Consider the following 21,232-nt stretch of genomic DNA (forward strand, 5'->3'; position numbering starts at 1 on the left):
CTCACCATCACCCTAACCCTAATCCTCAACCTAAACCTAACCCTCACCCTAACCCTAACCCTAATTCTCACCCTCACCCTCACCCTAACCCTAACCCTAAACTTAAGCCTCACACTAAACCTAACCCTAACCCTAATGCTAACCCTAACCCTCACCCTCACCCTCACCATAACCCTAAGCATAACTCTAACCCTCACACTAACCCTAATCCTAACCCTAATGCTATCCTTAACCCTCACCCTCACCCTAACCCTCACTCTAACGCTTAGCCTCACTCTAACCCTCACGCTAACCCTAACCCTAACCCTCACACTAAACCTCACCCTAACCCTCATCCTAACACTAAACCTAAAACTAACCCTCATCCTAATGCTCACTCTAAACCTCAACCTAACCCTAATCCTCACCCTCAAACTAACCCTCACCCTATACCTTACCTTCACACTAACCCTAACCCTAACCATAAACCTAATCCTAAACCTAACCCTCACCCTAAGCCTAACCCGAACACTCACCCTAACTCTAACGATATCCCTAAAACTCACCTAACCCTTACCCTCAACATAATCCTAACCCTAACCCTAACCCTAATCCTCACCGTAATCCTAACCTTCACCCTCACCCTAACTCTCACTGTCACCTTAACCCTCACCCTAAAACTAACCATCACCCTCTCCCTAAAACTCACCCTCACCGGAACCCTCACCCTGACCCTAACACTACCCTAAACCTCACCATAACCCTAACACTCACCCTAAATCTAACTCTAAACCTCACCCTCATACTAACCCTAACCCTACCCATAACCTTCACCCTAACCTTAACCCTAAAACTAACCCTAACCTTCACCCAAACCCTAACAATCACCCGCACCTTCATCTTCACCATCACCCTCACCCTAACCTTCACCCATACCCTCACCCTAACCCTAACCATAACACTAACCCTCACCCTAAACCTATCCCTCACCCTCACCCTAACCCTAGCCATAACACTAACCCTCACCCTAAACCTAACTCTTAACCTCACCCTCACCCTAAACCTCATCCTAAACCTAACCTTAAAGCTAGCCCTCACCCTAACCCTTACCCTCACCGACACCCTAACCCTAACACTCAACCTAAACCTAACCCTCACCCTAATCCTAACCCTAACCCTCACCCTAACCCTAACCCTAACCCTAACCCTAATGCTAACACTAAACCTCACTCTCACCCTAACCCTTCCCCTAACCCTAACCCTCACCCTAAACCTAACCCTAACACTAATGCTATCCCTAACCCTCACCCTCAACCTAACCATCACTCTAACCCTTACCCTCAACCTAAACCTCATCCTAACCCTAACCCGAACACTAACACTAAACCTCACACTAAATTTCACCCTAACCCTCAACCTAACCCTCACCCTAATGCTCAACCTAACCCTCAACCTAACCCTAATCCTCACCCTCACCCTAACCCACACCCTAAACCTTACCCTCAGCCTAACCCTAACCCTAACCCTAATCTTAACCCTAACAGTCACCATCACCCTAACTCTAACCCTAACACTAAACCTCACCCTAACCCTAAACCTAAACCTAACCCTCACCCTAATGCTCACCCTAACCCTTACCCTCTCCATAACCCTAAACCTAACCCTAATCCTCACACTAAGCCTCACGCTAACCCTCACCCTAAAAGTAACCCGAACCCTCACCTTCAGCCTAACCGTCACTGTCACCCTAACCCTCACCCTACACCTAACCCTCACCTACACCATAACCCTCACCCTCACCCTCACCCTCACCCTAAACCTAAACATCACCCTAAACCTATCCCTCATTCTAACCCTAACCCTCATCCTCACCCTAACCCTAACCCTCTCTTTAAATCACACCCTCAACCTCATGCTCATCCTATCCTTCACCCTAAGTCTTTCCTAACCAAAACCCTCAACCTCACCCTAACCCTAACCCTAACCCTCACCCTCAACCTCAACCCCACCCTGAGCCTAACCCTAACCCTAACCCTAACCATAATCCTAGCCCTAAACCTAACCCTCACCCTCACCCTCACCTTAACCCTAACCCTAACCCTAACCCTAATGCTAACATTAGCCCTCACTCTCACCCTAACCCTAAACCTTACCCTAAACCTCACCCTCACCCTAAACCTAAACCTAAACCTCACCCTAACCCTAGGCCTAACCCTAATGCTATCCCTAACCCTCACCCTCATCCTAACCCTCACTCTAACCCTTACCCTCAACCTAACCCTCACCCTCACCCTAAACCTAAACCTAAACCTCACCCTAACGCTCACCCTAACCCTCAATCTAACCCTAATGCTAACCCTAAACCTCATTCTCACCCTAATCCTCACCCTAAACATTATCCTCACAGTAACCCTAACCCTAACCCTATCGCGCACATTAATGCTAACCCTCACCCTATCCCTAACCCTACCCCTCAACCTACCCCTCTACCTGACACTAACTCTAACCCTCACCCTAAACCTAACCCTAACCCTCACATTCACCCTAACCCTTACCTACACCCTCACCCTCACCCTCAGCCTAACCCTAACCCTAAACCTAACCTTAAACCTAACCCTAACCCTCACCCTCAACCTCACCCCACCCTCAACCTACCCCTAAGCCTAACCCTCACTCTAACCCTAACCCTAACCCTAATGCTATCCCTAACCCTCACCCTCACCCTAACCCTCACTCTAAAACTTACCCTCACCCTAACCCTCACCCTAACACTAAACCTCTCCCTAACCCTCACAATAACCCTAAACCTAAACCTAACACTCACCTTAATGCCCACCCTAACCCTCAACCTAACCCTAACCCTTACCCTCACCCTAACCTGCACCCTAAAACGTACCCTCACCCTAACCCTAACCCTAACCCTAACTCTAACCCTCACCCTCATCCTAAGCCTAACCTGAACCCTAACCCTCACCCTAACTCTAACGCTGTCCCTAAACCTCACCCTCAACCTAAACCTCATTCTAACTCTTACCCTTACCATAACCCTAACCCTAACCCTAGCCTTATTCCTCACTGCAACCCTAACCCTCACTCTCACCCTAACCCTCACCATCACCTTAACCCTCACCCTAATCCTAACCATCACCCACACCCTAAAACTTACCCTCACACTCACCCTCACCGTAACCTTACCCTAAACCTCACCCTAAACTTAACCCTCACCCTAAACCTAACTCTAACCCTCACCGTCATACTAAACCTAACCCTCACTTTAACCCTCACCCTAACCCTCACCCTAACCCTAACGCTAAACCTAACCCTAAATCTCACCCTAACCCTAACCCTAACCCTAAACCTCACCTTCATCCTAACCCTCACCTACACCCTCACCGCCACCATCACCCTCACCCTTACCCTAACACTCACCCTCACCCTAAACATCACCCTAAACCTAACCCTCACCCTAACCCTAACCCTAATCATCACCCTAACCCTTACCCTAACCTTAAATCTCACCCTCACCCTAATCCTCACCCTCCCCCTAAACCTAAGCCTTTCCTAAACCAAATCCTCACCCTCACGCTAACCCTCACCGTAAACCTCACCCCCACCCTCAACCTAACCGTAACCCTATCCCTAAACTTAACCCTAACCATAACCCTAATGCTAACCCTAAACCTCAACCTCACCCTAACCCTCATCCTAACCCTTACCCTCAACCTCAAGCTCAACTTAACCCTAACACTAACCCTAACCATAATCCTCCCCTAACCCTCACCCTAAACTTAACCCTCACGCTAGCCTTCAGCCTAAGCCTCGCCCTAAACCTAACCCTACCCCTAATCCTCATCCTATACCTAACCATAAACCTAACCCTCACCCTCACCATAAATCTAGTGCTAAAATTTTCCCTCAACCTCACCCTAGACCTCACCGTAACCCTTACCCTCACCTTAACCCTATGCCTCACCCTCACCCTAACCCTCACCTTAACCCTAAACCTCACCCTCAGCCTAACCCTCACCCTAACCCTTACGCTCCCCCGAACACTGACCCTAACCGTCAGCATAACCCTCATCCTAAACCTAACCCTAAACCTCTCACACTAACCCTAAAACTCACCCTCACCCGAACCCTCACCCTCACCTTAACAATCACCCTAACCCTAACCGTCACCCACACCCGAAAAATCACCTCAGATGAACCCTCACCCTCACCATAACCTTAACCTAAACCACACCCTAATCCTAACCCTCATCCTAAACCTAACTCTAACCCTCACCCTCATACTAACCCTAACCTTCACCTTAACCCTCACCCTCACCCTTACCAAAACCCTCACCCTCAGCCTCAACCTCAACCTCACCCTAACCCTAACCCTAACCCCAATTCAAACCCTAACCCTCACCCTCACCCTAACTCTAAACCTAACCCTAACCAAAACCCTCACGCTAAAACTAACCCTATCCCTAACCCTCACCCTAACCCCAAACCTAAACCTAAACCTAACCCTCACCCTCAACCTAACCCTTACCCTCACCCTAACTCTAAGCTTACCCCTCAGCCTAATCCTCATACTAACCCTAAACCTAACCCTAACCCTCACCCTAACCTGAACCCTAACACTAACCCTAACCCGCACCCAAACCTTAATCCTCACCCTTATCCTCAACCTCACCATCACCCTCACATTAACACTCACACTCACCCTAACCCTAACCCTAAACATAACCTAACCCTCACCCTAAACCTAACCATCACCCTCAACCTCATCATGATCCTCACCTTAACCCTCACCCTCACCCTCACACTCAACCTAACCATAACGCCAATCCTCAACCAAAACCTAACACTGACCCTCACCCTCACCCTAACCCTCACACTCACCCTCACCCTAACCCTAACCAAACCTCTAACCCTCACCCTATACCTAACCATCACCCTCACACTCACCATGACCTTCACCCTAACCCTCACCCTCTCCCTCACCCTAACCCTAACCCTAACCCTCACCCTAACCCTAAACCTAACCCTAAGCCTAACCCTAATCCTCACCCTCACCCTATCCCTCACCCTAACCCTTACCTTCCCCCAAACCCTAACCCTAACCGTCAGCCTAACCCTCATCCTAAACCTAACACTAACCCTAAACCTCACCCTAACCTTCACCTTAAACCTAACCCTATCCCTCACCCTAACCCTAACCATCACCCTCAGCCTCAACCTCAACATCAGCCTAACCCTAACGCTAACCCTAATTCAAACCCTAAACCTCACCCTCACCCTAATTCTAATCTTAACCCTAAGCAAAACTCTCAACCTAACCCTAAACCTAAACCTATCCCTAATCCTCACCCTAACCCTAACCCTAATCCTAAACCTAACCCTCACCCTCATCCTAACCCTTATCCTCACCCAAACCCTAACCCTAACCCTCACCCTAACCTTCACCCTAACCCTTTCCCTCACCAAAACCCTAACCCTCACCCTCACCCTCAACCTCAACATCACCCTCACCCTAACCCTCACCCTCACCCCCACCCTAACCCTAACCATAACCCTAACCCTCACCCTCACCCTCACACTAACCCTTACCCTCACCCTAACCCTAAGCCTAACCTGAACCCTTACCCTCACCCTAACTCTAACCGTATCTGTAAACCTCACCCTCACCCTAAACCTCATCAAAAACCTTACCGTCACCATAACCCTAAATCTAAACCTAAACCTAATCCTCACCAAAACCCTAAACCTCACCCTCACCCTAACCCTCACCGTCACCTTAACCCTCACTCTAACCCTAACCGCCATGCACAGCCTAAAACTCACACTAACCCGAACCCTCACACTCAACCTAACCCTACCCTAAACCTCACCCTAACCCTAACCCTCACCCTAAACCTAACTCTAACCCTCACACTCATACTAACCCTAACCCTCACCTTAACCCTCACCCTAACCCTAACGCTCACCCTAAACCTCAGTCTCACCCTAACCCTCACCCTAACAATAACCCTAAACCTAACCCTAACCCTCACCTTCACCCTAACCCTCACCGTCACCCTAACGCTCACCCCAACCCTAACCCTCACCTACACCCTCACCCTCACGCTCACCCTCACCCTCACCCTAACACTCACCCTCACCCTAAACACCACCCTAACCCTAACCCTCACCCTAACCCTAACCTTAATCCTCACATAACCCTAATCTTCACTTTAAACCTCACCCTTACCCTAATCCTCACCCTAAACCTAACCCTAAGCCTTTCCTAACCGAAACCCTTACCCTGACCCTAACCCTCACACTAACCCTCACCCTCACCCTAGCCCTCATCCTGAAACTAACCCTACCCTAACCCTCATCCTCAACCTCACCCCCACCTAAAGCCTAATCCTAACCCTAAACCTAATCCTAAACCTAACCATAAACCTCACCTTAACCCTCACCCTAACCCTAACCCTAACTCTAACCCTAATGCTAACACTAGCGCTCACCCCCACCGTAACACTAATCCTAACCCTAAACCTTACACTAAACCTAATGCTAAACCTAAACCTAAACCTCACCGTAACGCTCACCCTAACCCTTACTCTCACCCTCAAAATCACCCTAACACTAACCCTAACCCTAACCCTAACCCTCACCCTAACCCTCACTCTAATCCTAACCCTAACACAACCCCTCAGCCTAACCCTCACCCTAAACCTAACCCTAACCCTAAGCCTCACCCTATCCCTAACCCTAATCCTAACCCTCAACCTAACCCTCACACTCACCATAATCCTAATTCTAACATTAACCCTCAACCACGCCCTAAACCTCGCCCTAACCCTTACCCTCACCTTAACCACATCCCTCACCTTCACCCTAACCTTAATCCTAACCCTAACCCAAATCCTCACACTAACCCTAAGCTTCACCCTAAACCTAACCGTACACGTCACCCTAGCGCTAACTTTAATCTAACCCTAACCCTAACCCACACACACACCCTAACCCTAACCCTCATCCTAACCCTAACCCTAACCCTAACCCTAACCTTCACCCTAACATTAAACCTAACCCTAACCTTAATCCTCACAGTAACCCTAACCGTCACCCTAAACCTAACTGTACACGTCACCCTAACCCTAACTTTAACCTAACCCTAACCCTAACCCTCACCCTCACCCTAACCCTAACCCTAAACCTCAAACTCACCCTAACCCTCACCGTCACCGTAACCCTCACTCTAACCTTAACCCTCAAACACACCTTAACCCGAACCCGAACACTCACCCTAACCGTCACCCTCAACCTAAACATCACATTAACCCTAACCCTCTGCCTAACACTAACCATAAACCTCACCTTAACTATAACCTTAACACTAACCTAACCTTAAACCTAACCTTCACCGTAACCCTCACCCTTACACTCACCCTAACCCTAACCCTCACCCTAATCCTAATCTTAACCCTAGACCTCAGCCTCACCCTAGCCCTCACCCTAACCTAAACCTAAAACTAACCATAACCCTAACCCTAAATCTAACTCTCACCCTCACCCTCACCCTCACCATCACCCTCACCAGCACCCTCACCAGCAACCTCACCCTAACCCTAACCATACCCTCACCCTCACCCTAAATATAACTCTGACCCTCAACCTCACCCTCACCATAAGCCTAACCCTAAAAATAAGCCTAGGCCTAAACCTAACCCTCACCCTCACCCTCACCCTCACCCTAAACCGAAACCTCACCCTAACACTAACCCTAACCCTATCCCTCACCCTAACCCTTACCCTCACCGTCACTCTAACCCTCACCCTAACCCTAACGCTCACCCTAAGCCTAACCCTAACCCTCCCCCTCACCCTCACACTAACCCTAACCCTAAACTAACCCACACCCTAACCCTCACCCTTACCTTAACACTAATGCTAACATTAAGCCTCAAACTCACCCCAAACTTCGCCCTAACCCTTACCTTCACCTTAACCCTATCCCTCACCCTCATTCTAACCCTCACCATAACCCTTATAGTCACCCTAACCCTCACTCTAACCCTATCCCTAACCCTAACACTACCCTTCAACCTAACCCTCACCAGAAACCTAAGCCTAAACCTAACCCTAACCCTCACCCTAACACTCACCCGAACCCTTACCCTCACACGAACACTAACCCTAACCCTCTGCCTAACCCTCATCCTAAACGTAACCCTAACCCTAACCCTCACCCTGAACTTAGCCTTAACACAAACCCTAACACTCACCCTAACCCTAACCCTCACCCTCAACCTCAACCTCACCCTCAACCTAACCCTAACCCTAACCCAAATCCAAACCCTATACCTCACCCTCACCCTCCCCCTAACTCTAAACTTAACCCTAAGCAAAACCCTCACCCTAATCCTAACCCTATGCCTCACCCTCACCCTAACCCTAACCGTAATCCAAAACCTAACCCTCTCCCTCACCCTAAACCTTAACATCAACTTAACCCTAACACTAACCCTCAGCCTAACACTCATCCTAACCATAACCCTAACCCTAACCCACACCCAAACGTTAACCCTCACCCTCAACCTCCCCATCACCCTCACCCTAACCCTCACCCTTACCTTCACCATAACCCTTATCATAACAATCACCCTCACCATCACCCTAACCCTAACCATAAACCTAACCCTCACCCTAAACCTAATTCTGACCCTCACTCTCACCCTCACCCTAAGCCTAACCCTACACCTAAGCCTAATCCTAAACCTAACCCTCACCTTCACCCTAATCCTAACCCTCACCCTAATCCTAACCCTCACCCTAACCATAACCCTAACACTTACGCTCACCCTCACCCTAACCTTAACCCTAACCCTCAACCTAACCCTAAACCTAACCCTAATGCTGAAACTAAACATCACCCTCACCCTAACCCTAACCTTAAGCCTAACCCTCACCCTAACCCTAACCCTAAACATAATCCTAACCCTAACCCTCACCCTCACCCTAACCCTCACTCTAACCCTTACCCTCACCCTAACCCTCACCCTAACCCTAACGCTAACACTAACATTAAACCTCACCCTAACCCTCATGCTAAACCTAAACCTAAACCTAACCCTCACAGGAACACTATCCCTCACCCTCACCCTCAGCCTAAACGTACACATAACCCTAATCCTAACCCTAACTCTAACCCTCACCTTAACTCTAACCCTAACACTACCCTGACCCTCACCCTAACCCCAAATCTCACCATAACCCTGACCATCACTGGAACCCTAACCCTAATCCTCACCCTCAGCCTAACCCTCACCCTCACCCTAACTCTAACCCTAACCCTAACCCTGACCCTCATCATCACCCTAAACCTAACCCTCACCCTAACCCTCAACCTAACCCTATCCCTAACCCTAAACCTAACCCTCACCGGAAGCCTAACACTCACACTAACACTCATCCTCAACCTCACCTTCACTCTCACCCTCACTCTAAACATAACCCTAACCCTAACCCTCAACCTAACCCTAACCCTAATCCTCACCCTAACCCTAACCCTCACCCTAAACCTCACCCTCACCCAAAACCTCACCCCAACCCAAATCCAAAGCCTTTCCTACCTGAAACCCTCACCCTCACCCTAATCATCACCCTAACACTCCCCCTCCCCCTAGCCGTCACCCTAAAACTAACCCAAACCCTAACCCTCACACTCACCCTCAAACTTAGCCTGAACCTAACCCTAACCCTAATCCTAAACCTAACCCTAAACCTCACCCTAACCCTAACTCTAACACTAAGCCTAACACTAATGCTCACACTAGCCCTCACCCTCACCCTAACCCTAGCTCTAACCCTAACCCTCACCCTAACCCTAACTTTAACCCTAATGCTAACCCTAAACCTCAACCTCAACCTAACCCGCACCCTAACACTTACCCTCACCCTCAACCTCACCGTAACCTTCACCCTAAACCTTACCCTAATTCTCACCCTAAACTTAACCCTAACCCTCAACCTAACCCTACCCCTCAGCCTAACCCACACCCTAAAACTAACCCTAACCCTAATCCACACGCTAACCCTAACCCTAACACTAACCCTCACCCTAACCCTAAGCCTTACCCTAAACCTCACCCTCACCCTAACCCTCACCCTAACCCTTACCCTCACCCGAACCTTAACCCGAACCCTCAGCCTAACCCTCATCCTAACCGTATCCCTAACCCTAACCCTCACCCTCACCCTAACCCTAACCCTATCCCTCATCTTAAACCTCACCCTCACCCTAATCCTCACACTAACCCTAACACTACGCCTATCCTAACTGAAAACCTCACCCTCACCCTAAACCTCCCCCTTACCCTCACCCTCACCCTAGCCCTCACCCTAAACCTAACCCTAACCCTAACCCTCACCCTCAACCTCACCCTAAATCTAAACCTAACCCTAACCCTCACCCTAACCCTCACCCTAACCCTAACCCTAACACTAACCCTCACCCTAACCCTCATCCTAACCCTAAACCTAACCCTAAACCTCAACCTAACGCTCACGCTCACCCTAACCATAACTCTAATCCTCACCCTCACCCTAACCCTCACCCTAACCCTTACCCTCACCCTAACCTAAACCCTAATCCTAACACTAACCCTCACACTAAACCTAACCCTCACCCTAACCCTAAACCTAACCCTCAGCCTAAACCTCAACCTAAACCTTAACCTAACCCTCACACTAACCCTAACCCTCAACCTCAAGCTCACCCTCACCCTCAGCCTAACCCTAACCCTAACCCTAATCCTAAACCTAATCCTCACCCTCAACCTCACCCTAACTCTAACCCTAAAACTAACCCTGAAACTCACTCTAAAACTAAACCTATCCCTAACCCTTACACTGACCCTAACCCTCACCCTAAACCTAACCCTAAACCTCACCCTCACCCTAACCCTAACCCTAACCATCACTCTAACCCTAACGCTAACCCTAACCCTCACCCTCACCATAAACCTCACCCTAACCCTTACCCTCACCATAACCCTAACCCTAACCCTAGTCCTCACACATATCCTAACCCTAACCCTCACCCTAACCCTAATACTAACCCTAACATGAACCCTCACCCTAACCATCACCCTAACCCTAGTCCTCACCCTAACCCTTACCCTCAACCTCACCTTAATCCTCACCCTCACCGCAAACCTAATGCTAACATTAACCCTCAACCATACCCTAAACCTCGCCCTAACCCATCCCTCAACTTAACTCTATTACTCAACCTCACCATAACCTTCACCCTAACCGTTACTCTCAGCCTAACCCTCAACCTAAACTTAACCATAACCCCAACAGTAACCCTCACACTAACCCTCACCCGAAACCTAAGCCTAAAACTAACCCTCACCCTAACCCTAAACCTCACCCTTTCACTCACCCGAACCCTAACCCTAACCCTCAGCCTAACCCTCACCCTAACCCTAACTCTTACCCTCATCCTCACTCTCACCCTAACCCTAACCCTAATCCTAACCTTCACCCTCAACCTAACCCTAACCCTAATGCTAACTCTGACCCTCACCCTCACATTCACTCTTAGCCTAACCCTTCACCTAAACCTAATCCTAAACCTAACACTCACGCTCACCTTAATCCTAAAAATCATCCTAACCCTAACCCTAACCCTAGGCCTCACCCTAACCCTTACCCTCACCATCAACCTAAACCTAACCCTTACCCTAAGCCTAACCCTCACCCTATCCCTATCCCTCACCCTAACCCTAACCCTATCCCTCACATTGACTCTCATCCTAACCCTAACCCTAATCCTAACCCTCACCCTCACCTACCCCTAATCCTAACCCTAAAACTCACCCTAAACCTATCCCTAACCCTAATGCTATCCCTAACAATAACCCTCACCTAAACTTCACTCTAACCCTTAACCTCACCCTAACCCTCACCCTAACCCTAACCTTAACCCTAACACTAAACCTCACCCTAACCCTCACCCTAACCCTAACCTTAAACCTAAACCTTACCCTAACGATCACCCTAACCCTCAACCTAACCCTAACCCTCACCCTCACCGTAACCCTCACACTAAACCTTACCCTCACCCTAACCCTAACCCTAACCTTAACTCTTACCCTCACCCTCACCCTAAGCCAAACCCCAAACCTAACCCTCACCCAAACCTTCACCCTAACTCAACTATATCCCTAAAACTCACCCTCACCCTAAACTTCATCCTAACCCTTACCCTCAACATAAGCCTAAACCTAACCCTAACCCTAATCCTCACTGTAATCCTAAACCTCACCCTCACCCTAACCCTCACCGTCACCTTAACCCACATCCTAACCCTAACCATCACCCACTCCCTAAAACTCACCCTCACCCGAACCCTCACCCGAACCCTAACCCTACCCTAAACCTCACCGTAACCTTAAACCTCACCCTAAACCTAACTCTAATCCTCAGCCTCATACTAACCCTAACTCTTATCCTCACCTTAACCATAACCCTAACCCTCACCTTAAACATCACCCTCACCCTAATCCTCACCCTAACCCTAAACGTAAGCCTTTTGTAACCGAAACCCTCACCCTGACGCTAACCCTCACCCTAACCATCACCCTCAACCTAGCCCTCACCCTAAAACTAACCCTAATCCTAACCCTCACCCTCAATCTCACCCTCACCCTGAGTCTAACCCTAACCCCAACCCTAATCCAAACCCTAAATGTAATCCTCACACTCACCCTCACCCTAACCCTAACCGAAACCCTAAACTTAACCCTAACCCCCAACCTAACCCTCACCCTAACCCTCACACTAACCCTAACACTAGCTTCAGCCTAACCCTCACCCTACACCTAACTACAACCCTAATCCTCACCCTATACCTAACCCTAAACCTAACCCTCTCCCTAATCCTCACCCTCACGGTAACAATAATTCTAAAAATAACCCTCAACCGCAACCTAAACCTGGCCCTTACCCTTACCCTCACCTTAACGGTACCCTCACCCTCAACCTAACCCTCACCCTAACACTTACCCTCAACCTAAACCTCACTCTAACCCTAAGACTAACCCTCACCCTCACCCTCACCCTAGCCCTCACCCTCAAACGAACCCAGACCCTAACCCTAAGCCTAACACTCATTCTAACCCGAAACTTCACCCTAACTGGAAAGCCAATACTAACCCTAACCCTCACCCTAACCCTAACCCTAACCCTCACCCTCACCTTAAACCTCACCCTCACCCTAAACCTCACCCCAACCCTAACCCTAAGCCTTTCCTAACTGAAACCCTCACCCTCACCCTAATCCTCACCCTAACCCTCACAGTCCCCCTAGCCCTCACCCTAAAACTAACCCAAACCCTAACCCTCACCCTCACCCTCACCCTCAACCTCAGCCTAAACGTAACCCTAACCCTAATCCTAACCCTAACTCTAAACCTCACCCTCACCCTAACCCTAACTCTAACCCTAACCCTAACCCTAATGCTCACACTAGCCCCCACCCTCACCCTAACCCTAACCCTCATCCTAACCCTAACTCTAACCCTAATGCAAACCCTAAACCTCAACCTCAACCTAACCCGCACCCTAAAACTTATCCTCACCCTCAACCTCACCGTACCCCTCACCCTAAATCTTACAATAATTGTCACCCTGACCCTAACCCTAACCCTCACCCTAACCCTAACCCTCAGCCTAACCCACACCCTAAACCTAACCTTAACCTTAATCCTCACCCTAACCCTAACGGTAACATTAACCCTCACCCTAAACCTCACCCTAACCCTAAGCCTAACCCTAACCCTCACCCTCACCCTAACCCTCACCCTAACCCTTACCCTCACCCGAACCCTAAACGAACCATCAGCTTAACCCTCATCCTAACCCTATTCATAACCCTAACCCTCACCCTCACCCTAACCCTAACCCTAACCTTCACCTTAAACCTCACCCTCACCCTAATCCTCACACTAAACCTAATCCTAAGCCTTTCCTAACTGAAAGCCTCACCCTCACCCTAACCCTCACCTTAAACTTCATCACCGTAACCCTAACCCTACGACTATCGTAACTGAAACCCTCACCCTCACCCTAACCCTCCCCCTTACCCTGACCCTCAACCTAGCCCTCAACCTAAACCTAACCCTAACTCTAACCCTAAAACTAACCCTCAACCTAACCATCACCCTAACACTAAACCTAAACCTAACCCTAAACACAACGCTCACTCTCACCCTAACCCTAACCCTAACCCTCACCCTCACCCTAACCCTCACGCTAACCCTTACCCTCACCCTAACCTAAACCCTAATCCTAACACTAACCCTCACACTAAACCTAACCCTCATCCTAACCCAACCCTAACCCTCAGCCTAAACCTCATCCTAACACTAACCCTAACCCTCACCCTAACCCTAAACCTCAACTTCACCCTCACCCGCACCCTCAGCCGAACCCTAACCCTAACCCTAATCCTAAACCTAACCCTCACTCTCAACCTCACTCTAACTCTAACCCTAACCCTGAACCTCACCCTAAACCTAAACCTATCCCTAACCCTCACCCGAAACCTAAGTCTAACCCTCACCCTCATACTAACCCTAACCCTAACCCTCACCTTAACCCTCACCCTAATCCTCACCCTAACCCTAAGACTAACACTAACCCTCACTCTCACCCTAAACCTCACCCTAAACTTTATCCTCACACTAACCCTATAACTAACCCTAACCCTCACATTAACCCTAACACCCAAACTAACCCTAAACCTACACCTCCCCCTACCCCTCCCCCTAACCCTAAACCTAACCCAGCCTTCACCCTAACCCTCACCTTCACCCTAACCCTAACCCTAACCCTAAACCTCATCTACACCCTAACCCTCACCCTGAACCTCACCCTCACCCTAAACATCACGCTAACCCTAATACTCACACTAACCCTAAAACTCACCCTCACCCTCACCCTCACCTTAACAATCACCCTAACCCTAACCGTCACCCACACCCGAAAAATCACCTCAGACGAACCCTCACCCTCACCATAACCTTACTCTAAACCTCACCCAAACCCTAACCCTAACCCAAACCCTCTCCCTAACCTAACCCTAACCCTAACCCTAACCCTCAACCTAACCCTCACCCTTACTCTAACCCTAACACTACCCCTCAGCCTAACCCTCAGCCTACACCTAACTCCAACCCTAATTCTCACCCTATCCCTAACACTAACCTTAAACCTCACCCTAACCCTAACCCTCACCGTAACCCTAATGCTAACAATAACCCTCAACCTCACCCTAAACCTCGCCCTTACCCTTCCCCTCACCTTAACCCAACCCTCACCCTCACCCTAACCCTCACCCTAACCCTTACCCTCACCCTAAACCTCACCCTAACCCTAAGCCTAACCCTCACCCTCACCCTAACCCTAACCCTCACCCTAAACATTACCCTCACTCGAACCCAGACCCTAAACCTCAGCCTAAACATCATCCTAACCCTAACCCTAACCCTCACCCTAACTGTAACCCCAACACTAACCCTAACGCTCACCCACACCCTAACCCTAACCCTCAACCTCACACTCAGACTCAGCCTCAGTCTAACCTGAACCCTAACCCTAATCCAAACCCTAAACTTCACAATCAACCTCACCTTAACTCTAAACCTTACTCTAACCAAAACCCTCACCCTAACCCTAATCCTATCCCTAACACTCTCCCTAACCCAAACCCCAATCCTAATACTAACCCTCACCCTCAACCTAATCCTTACCCTCACCCTAACCCTAACCCTCATGCTAAACCTTACCCTCACATTAACCCTAACCCTCAACCTAACCCTCATCCTATCCCTAACCCTAAACCTAACCCTCACCCAAACACTAACCCTCACCATCACCATCAACCTCACCATCATCCTCACCCTAACCCTCACAATCACACTCACCCTAATCCTAACCCTAATCCTAAACCTCACAATAACTGTAACCCCAACACTAAACTTAACCCTCACCCTCATGCTAACCCGAACCCTCACCCTCACCCACAACCTCAGCCTCAGCCTAACCCTAATCCAAATCCTAAACCTTACCCTCAACCTCATCCTAACTCTAAAACTAACTCTAACAAAAACCCTCACCCTAACCCTAGCCCTATCCCTAAGCCTCTCCCTAACCCTAACCCTAATCTTAATCCTAACCTTCTCCCTCAACCTAATCCTTACACTCACCCTAACCCTAAACCTCACTCTAACCATTACCCTCACCCTAACCCTAACCCTAACCCTCAGCCTAACCCTCATCCGAACACTAAACCTAAACCTAACCCTCACCCAAACCCTAACCCTAACCCTCATCATCAACCTCACCATCACCCTGACCCTAACCCTCAAAATCACCCTCACCCTAACCCTAATCCTAACCCTCACCCTAATCCTAACCCTCACCCTCACCCTCAACCTCACTATCAACCCTCACCCTAACCCTCACACTCACGCTCACCCTAAATCTAACCATAACCCTAACCCTCAACCTAAACCTAACTATGACCCTCACCGTCACCCTCACCCTAAGCCAAACCCTAAACCTACGCCTAATACTAAACCTAACCCTCACCCTCACCCTCACCCTAAACCTAATCCTAAAGCGAACCCTAACACTCACAATCACCCGAAACCTAACCCTAACCCTCACCCAAACCCTAACACAAACCCTAATGCTATCCCTAACCCTCACCCTCACCCTAACCCTCACTCTAACCCTTACCCTCAGCCTAACACTCAGCTTAACCCTAACACTAACACTAACACTAAACTTCAACCTAACCCTCACCCTAAACCTAACCCTAAAACTAACCCTCACCCTAACCCTCAACCTAACCCTAAACTTCACCCTCACCCTAACCCTCACCCTAAAACTTACCCTCCCCCTAACCCTATAAATAACCCTAACTCTAACCCTCACCCTCACCCTAAGCCTAAACCAAACCCGAACCCTCACTCTAACCCCCACCCTAACTCTAACGCTACCCCTAAACCTCACCCTCACCCTAAACCTCATCCTAACCCTTACCCTCACCATAACCCTAACCCTAATACTCACCGTAATCCTTACCCTCACCCTCACCCTAACCCTCACCATCACCTTAACCGTCACCATAACCCGCACCATCACCCACACAGTAAAACACACCCTCACCAGAACCCTCACCCTCACTCTAACCCTACCCTAAACCTCACCCTAACTCTAAACCTCACCCTAAACCTAACACTAACCCTCACCCTCATACTAACCCTAACCCTCACCTTAACCTTCACCCTAAACCTCACCCTAACCCTAACGCTAACCCTAACCCTCACTCTCAGCCTAAACCACAACCTAACACTTAACCTCACACTAACGCTATCCCTAACACTAACCCTCACATTAACCCTAACCCTCACCCTAAACCCTCACCCTACCCCTCACCCCAACCCTAAACCTAACCCTCACCCTAACTCTAACCCTAAACCTAACCATCACCCTAACACTAACCCTAACCCTAATGCTAACCCTAAACCTCAACCTCACCCAAACCTCTACCCTCACCCTCAACCTAACCCTAACCCGAACCCTAACCATAACCCTCACCCTACCCCTCACCCTAACCCTAACCCTAACCATACCCCTCAGCCTAATCCTCAACCTAAACTTAACCCTAACACTAATCCTCACCCTATCCCTAAACCTAACCCTAACCCTCACTCTAACCTTAACACTAATGCTAACATTAACCCTCACCCTCACGCTAAACTTCGCCCTAACCCTTACCTTCACATTAACCCTATCCCTCAACCTCATCCTAATCCTCACCCTGAACCTTACACTCACCCTAACCCTCAAGCTAACCCTAACCCTAACCCTAACACAACCCTTCACCCTAACCCTCACCGGAAACCTAAGCCTAAACCTAAACATAACCCTCACCCTAACACTCACCCTAACCCTTAGCCTCACACGAACACTAACCCTAACCCTCAGCCTAACCCTCATCCTAAACCTAACACAAACCCTAACCCTCACCCTAACCCTAACCCTCACCCTCACCCTCACCCTAACTGTAAACCTAATCCTAAGCAAAACCCTCAGCCTAACCGTAACCCTATGCCTAACACTCACTCTAACTCTAATCCAAAACCTACCCCTCACCCTCACCCTAACACTCACCCTCACCCTAATCCTAACCCTAACCCTAAGCCTATCTCTCATCCTAACCCTAACCCTAACCCACATCCAAACCCTAAAGCTCACCCTCACCCTCAACATCACCATCACCCTCACCCTAACTCTCAACAACATCCTCACCTTAACCCTAACCACAAGCTTACTCTCACCCTAAACCTAACCCTCACCCTCACCCTGACCATCACCCTTACCCAAACAATCACCCTCACACTAACCCTAACCCTAACCCTCACACGCACCCTCACCCTCACTCTAACCCTAACCCTAACCCTCACCCTTACCCTAACCCTAACCCTAATGCTAACACTGAACCTCAACCTCACCCTAACCCTAACCCTAAGCCTAACCCTCACCCTAAACCTAACCCTAACCCAAATGCTATCCCTAACCCTCACCCTCACCCTAAAACTCACTCTAACCTTTACCCTCACCCTAACCCTCTCCCTTACCCTAACACTAACACTAACACTAAACCTCACCCTAACCCTCAGCCTAACCCTAAACCTAAACCTAACCCTAATGCTCAACCTAACCCTCAACCTAACCCTAACCCTCACCTTCACCCTAACCCACACCCTAAAACTTATCCTCACCATAACTCTAAACCTAAACCTAACCCTAACCCTCAACCTAACCCTAAACCTAACCCTAAACCTAACCCTCACCCTCACACTCAGCCTAACCCTAAACCTAACCCTTATCCTAAACCTAACCCTCACCCTCACCCTAACTCTAACCCTAAGCCTAACCCTCACTCTATCCCTCACCCTAACCATAATGCTAAACCTAACCATCACACTCACCCTAAATATCACCCAAACCCTAAACCTCACCCTAACCCTAAACCTAACCCTCACCTACACCCCAACACTCACCCTCACCCTCACGCTCACTCTCACCCTCACCCTAAACATAACCCTAACCCTAACCTTAATCCTCACGCTAAACCTAACCCTCACCTTAAAACTCACCCTCACCCTAAACCTCACGCCAATTCTAACCCAAGCCTTTGCTAACTGAAACCCTCACCCTCACCCTAATCCTCACCCTAACCCTACCCCTACCCCTAGCCCTCACCCTAAAACTAACCCAAACCCTAACCCTCACCCTCACCCTCACCCTCAACCTCAGCCTAAAACTAACCCTAACCCTAATCCTAACCCTAACCCGAAACCTCAGCCTCACCCTAACCCTAACTCTAACCCTAACCCTAACCCTAATGCTCACACTAGCCCTCACCCTCACCCTAACCCTAACCTTAACCCTAACCCGAACCCTAACTCTAACCCTAATGCTAACCCTAAACCTCAACCTCAACCTAACCCGCACCCTAACATTTACCCTCACCCTCAACCTCACCCTCACCCTAACCCTAACCCTAACCCTAATCCTCACCCTAACCCTAACCCTAACACTAAACCTCACCCTAACCCTCACCCTAACCCTAAGCCTAACCCTAACCCTCACCCTCACCCTTACCCTCACCCTAACCCTTACACTCACCCAAACCCTAACGCGAACCCTCAGCCTAATCCTCATCCCAACCCTATCGCTAACCCTAACCCTCACCCTCACCCTAACCCTAACCTTAACCCTCACCTTAAACCTCACCCTCACCCTAATCCTCAACCTAACCCTAACCCTAAGACTTTCATAACTGAAACCCTCAGCCTCACCCTAATCTTCACCCTAACCCTCACATTAAACTTCACCCTCACCCTAAACCTAACCCTACGCCTATCCTAACTGAAACCCTCACCCTCACCCTAACCCTCACCCTTACCCTCACCCTCACCCCAGCCCTCACTCTAAACCAAACCCTAATCCTAACCCTCACCCTCAACATCACTCTAACTCTAACCCTAAACCTAACCCTCACCATACCCTAACCCTAACACTAACACTAACCCTCACCCTAACCATCATCCTAACCCTAAACGTAAACCTAACCCTCAACCTAACGCTCAATCTCACTCTAAACCTAACCCTAATCCTCACCCTCACCCTAACCCTCACCCTAACCCTTACCCTCACCCTAACCTAAACCCTAATCCTAACACTAACCCTCACACTAAACCTAACCCTACCACTCAGCCTAAACCTCATCCTAAACCTAACACTAACCCTCAAACTAAACCTAACCCTAACCCTAACTCTAACCCTAACCTTCAAACTCACCCTCACCCTCACCCTCAGTCGAACCCTAACCCTAACCCTAATCCTAAACCTAACCCTCACCCTCAACCTCATCCTAACTCTAACCCTAACCCTAACCCTAAATCTCACCCTAAACCTAAACCTATCCCTAACCCTCACCCTTACAACAACCCTCACCCTAAAAATCACTCTAACCCTAACGCTAACCCTAACCCTCACCCTCACCATAAACCTCACCCTAACCCTTACCTTCACCATAACCCTAACCCTTACCCTAATCCTCACACATATCCTAGCCCTAACCCTCAACCTAACCCTAACACTAACCCTAACACGAACCCTCACCCTAACCATCACCCTAACCCTAGTCCTCACCCTAACCCTTACCCTCAACCTCACCCTAACCCTCACCCTCACCATAAACCTAATGCTAACATTAACCCTCAACCATACTCTAAACTTCGCCCTAACCCTTCCCTCACATTAACCCTATCCCTCACCCTCACCATAACACTCACCCTAACCGTTACCCTCAGCCTAACCCTCAACCTAAGCTTAAACCTAACCCTTACACTAACCCTCACACTAACACTCACCCGAAACCTAAGCCTAAACATAACCCTCACCCTAACCCTCACCCTAAACCTTTCACTCACCCGAACTCTAACCCTAACCCTCAGCCTAACCCTCATCCTAAACCTAACCCTAACTCAAACTCTTACCCTCACCCTCACTCTCACCCTAACCCTAATCCTAATCCTAACCCTCACCAACACCCTATCCCTAACCCTAATGCTAACTCTGACCCTCACCCTCATCTTCAGCCTTAGCCTAACCCTACACCTAA

This window comes from Dipodomys spectabilis, unplaced genomic scaffold (genome assembly GCF_019054845.1).
Source record: "Dipodomys spectabilis isolate Male_0828 unplaced genomic scaffold, ASM1905484v1 ptg000186l, whole genome shotgun sequence".
Classification (NCBI taxonomy): Eukaryota; Metazoa; Chordata; class Mammalia; order Rodentia; family Heteromyidae; genus Dipodomys; species Dipodomys spectabilis.